The sequence below is a fragment of the Rhinopithecus roxellana genome, chromosome 5 (genome assembly GCF_007565055.1).
Source record: "Rhinopithecus roxellana isolate Shanxi Qingling chromosome 5, ASM756505v1, whole genome shotgun sequence".
NCBI lineage: Eukaryota > Metazoa > Chordata > Mammalia > Primates > Cercopithecidae > Rhinopithecus > Rhinopithecus roxellana.
Window position 1 is genome coordinate 88,053,957 of NC_044553.1, and position 4,204 is coordinate 88,058,160.

The window sequence follows — 4,204 nt, forward strand, 5'->3', positions numbered from 1 at the left end:
GAATTGTTTCCTGTGGTTCCCAGCCCCCAAATGCATGTGTCTCTGATAATTTGCCTTCTCCCCTCTTTCCTTGTCATTTGAGTATATTTTCTCCATTCTCTATTTAGTCAGGGGAAAACAAAGAAAAAGCATGTGAATGGAGGACAGTACTGAGACCATGGTAGGGGGTGTCCTGTTTCTTTCAGTCACCAGGATGCCAAAATGTTCCACTGAGTGACTGAGGTAAAGGGATGGAATTTAGGTATTTCATTTACAAAGACCTGGTTAAAGTGAACTTTGTTGTCTCCACTAGTCTATATGGTTCTTCTTTTTTTTTAGACAGAATCTCGTTCTGTCGTCCAGGCTGGAGTGCATTGGCACAATCTCAGCTCACTACAACCTCTGCTTCCTGGGTTCAAGCGATTCTCCTGCCTCAGACTCCAGAGTAGCTGTGATTATAGGCATGCACCACCACGCCGGCTAATTTTTGTATTTTTAGTAGAGAGGCCAGGCTGTTCTTGAACTCCTGACCTCAGGTAAGCCACCCACCTCAGCTTCCCAAAGTGCTAGGATTACTGGCATAAGCCACTGTGCCTGACTATCTATATGATTCTTTTGCTAACATTGTCCCAAAATCTTAGTTCCTCCACCTCACAAAACACACACACAGACATATAGACACACACATATAGACACACAGAGAGATCTGTACGATGGCTCTGAAACTGACTGAACGCTGATGAGGGTAAGGATGGATATTTGAAGCTTGGGTTTTGGTTTCTAAACTATTCCCCATCTCTCTCTCTCTTTTTTTTTTTTTTTTTTTTTGAGACAGTCTTGCTCTGTCGCCCAGGCTGGAGTGCAGTGGCGCTATCTCGGCTCACTGCAACCTCCGCCTCCCAGGTTCAAGCGATTCTCCTGCCTCAGCCTCCTGAGTAGCTGGGATTACAGGCACATGCCACCACATCCAGCTAATTTTTGTATTTTTAGTATAGACAGGGTTTCACCATGTTAGTCAGGCTGGTCTTGAACTCCTGACCTTGTGATCTGCTCACCTTGGCCTTTCAAAATACTGGGATTATAGGTGTGAGCCACCGCCCCCGGCCTTTTCTTTTTTTTGAGACAGAGTCTCGCTCCGTCACCCAGGCTGGAGTGCAGTGACAAATCTCGGCTTACTGCAACCTCCACTTCCCGGGTTCAAGCGATTCTCCTGCCTCAGCTTCCCGAGTAGCTGGGATAACAGGTGCCTGCCATTAGGCCTGGCTAATTTTTGTATTTCTAGTAGAGATGGGGTTTCACCATGTTGGCCAAGCTGGTCTCAAACTCCTGACCTCAGGTGATCCATCTACCTTGGCCTCCCAAAGTGCTGGGATTACAGGCATGAGCCACCTCGCCTGGCCTTTTTTTTTTTTTTTTTCTAAAGCAATGTAAGCTACTGAATTTGAGGTCAGTTCAATATGACTACATACACTCTTTTTTTTTTTTTTTTGAGACAGAGTTTCACTCTTGTTGCCTAGGCTGGAGTGCAATGACAGGATCTTGGCTCACTGCAACCTCTGCCTCCCGGGTTCAAGCGATTCTCCTTCCTTAGCCTCTGGAGTAGCTGGGATTACAGGTGTATGCCACCACGCCCAGATAATTTTTGTATCATTAGTAGAGATGGGGTTTTACCCTGTTGGCCAGGCTGGTCTCAGACTCCTGACCTTAGGTGATCTGCCCACCTCAGCCTCCTAAAGTGCTGGGATTACAGGGGTTAGCCACTGCGCCTAGCCCTTTTTTTTTTTTTTTTCCTAAAGCAATATAAGCTACTGAATTTGAGGTCAGTCCAGTATGACTACATATACTCAATTTTTTATGAGTATGAACATTTATTTCTCTGGATTCCTTCAGCAAACCTCATTCCCTTTCCTGTCTTGCCTAGGGAAAGCCATTTCTTTCAAAGTGAAATGAGGAATCCACTTCAGCTAGCATTTTCTTTCCTGTTTCCTCAGACAGAAGCAACCAGAGAGCCACTAAAGGTCCCATTGAGGAGACCTGCAGAGAGCTATTTACCATTACAGTGTCCATCAATGGGAAGGCAGCTGCGGTGCCCAAAGGGGGTCAGGCTGGGTTGGATCTGCGCCCTGTACTCTGGTGGTGGTGGGAAGAAAATCATAGCAGGTTGGGCCTCAGTTCCTAAAAAACATACCTGGCCATATTCATACGTGGGATATTCTTACCACCCGGAATGCATAGGGAAAATGCATAGGAAAAACATTACAGGGTGTTTTCTGCACTTCCATTTTATTGAGTGCTGGGTCAAGTGCTGTGCTATCCTTTCCATGCATTATCTTATTTCATCTTTCCAGCAATCCTATAAGGTAGTCACACTAAATATCCTATTTTGAGATGAGGAAACTGAGGCACAGAGGGGTTCAGTAATGTGCTCAAGGTTGCACAGCTGGTGAGTGGTGACACTGGGACTGGAACCCAAGTGTGCCTAACTCCAGAGCCCTAGGCATGCACCTGGAACCCCATGTAAGCCCAATGTAGAGACACGCACCTCGAAATAATGGAATCCACTACATCAGTTCCTTTAGCTTTTAGTGTAATCAGAGTAGCTAGCAGGCTCAGGATTTTCCCCTCCTTTTTTTTTTTTTTTTTTTTTTTTGAGATGGAGTTTTGCTCTTGTTGCCCAGGCTGGAGTGTAATGGTGCAATCTCGGCTGACTGCAACCTTTGCCTCCCGGGTTCAAGCAATTCTCCTGCCTCAGCCTCCTGAGTAGCTGGGATTACAGGCACTGACTACCACGTCCAGCTAATTTTTTGTATTTTTAGTAGAGATGGGGGTTTCACCATGTTGGCCAGGCTGGTCTTGAACTTTTCCTCTCGTGTTATAATTCAGACACTTAACCTGAAATATACCTTTTCAAATGAAGTAAATGGGCTAACCACTTTCCTTGACCTACTACTGAAAAATACATTCTCCATCCAATATTCAGCCTGAAAACAGGTATATACATAAATATTTTTCATTGCTTTTTTTTTTTTTTTTTTTTTTTTGAGACAAGGTCTCACTCCGTTTGGCAGGCTGGAGTGCAGCGTCATGATCTCGGCTCACAGAAACCTTAGCCTAATGGGTTCAAGCAATCCTCCCTCCTCAGCCTCTCAAGTAGCTGGGATTACAGGCGAGCCACCATGCCCAGCTAATTTTTGTATTTTTAGTAGAGACGGGGTTTCACTACATTGGCCAGGCTGGTCTCCAACTCCTGACCTCAAAGTGATCTGCCCACCTCAGCCTCCCAAAGTGCTGGGATTACAGGCATAAGCCAACGCACCTGGCCTTTCATTACTTTTTAAAGACCTAATAGGCTAGACTTTGCTCTCCCTCAATACTCGTTGGTAGGGATAGGCAATTTTCTTAACTCCAGAGAGCATTCGTTTGCCTCTCTCTGGTGCTAACACGTTCAGTGGTAGGAAACTGGGTCCTGAACAAGGGTCATTCATTCTTTGGTACCACTGGCTATACCACACAGAGACATTTAGGGGTCACAATACACTGGTCACCTGGGCACCTATCCTAAGCACCTTAGAGGGAAAACAGAGACTTTTGCCAGTACACCTCCAAAGGATTTTGCACTTGGAGATGGTTTTATGATCATCTATCTTTTCACCCTGGTGGAGGACGTGAGTAGGCATTTTCCCCATTTAAAGAAAAAATGGGGACGGGGGAGGGCTGTGACACAGTCACACAGGTAAGGGGCAGCCAGATGGCAGGGAGGGGGAATTCCACCCACACTCTCTGGGGCTCATGGAGACGGGTGTTCGAATCCAGATCCTGCTCACGGCCTTCCTACCTCGGGTGAGCCCAGGTGAAGAGCAGCCACTGGGGAGCCCGGCCTGGATCCTGCAGATGCAGGGTGCCACGGTGGGTGGAGTTACCGGCGCCAGACTTGGGGTGGGATATGGGGAGAAGTGGTGAGCCCGGAAAGCCGAGAATAGTAGAAGTGGGCTGGGAGGGGGCTCACCTCAACTCCCCCATTCGGAACATCTGAGGAAAAACGAAAACGTTCCCCTGCCCCGGGCAAGAAGGGGTTGGGGGGCGGGGCTGGAGCCCCGCCCCGGCGTCGCCCGCTCGGTGGGGTCCAGCTCTCCTGCGCGCGCTCCCCGCCCCCTCTCTCCGGGGCGGCGGCGGCGGCGGCGGCGCAGGGGAAGGGGTGGGCAGGGGCCGCCGCCGCTTTCTCCTC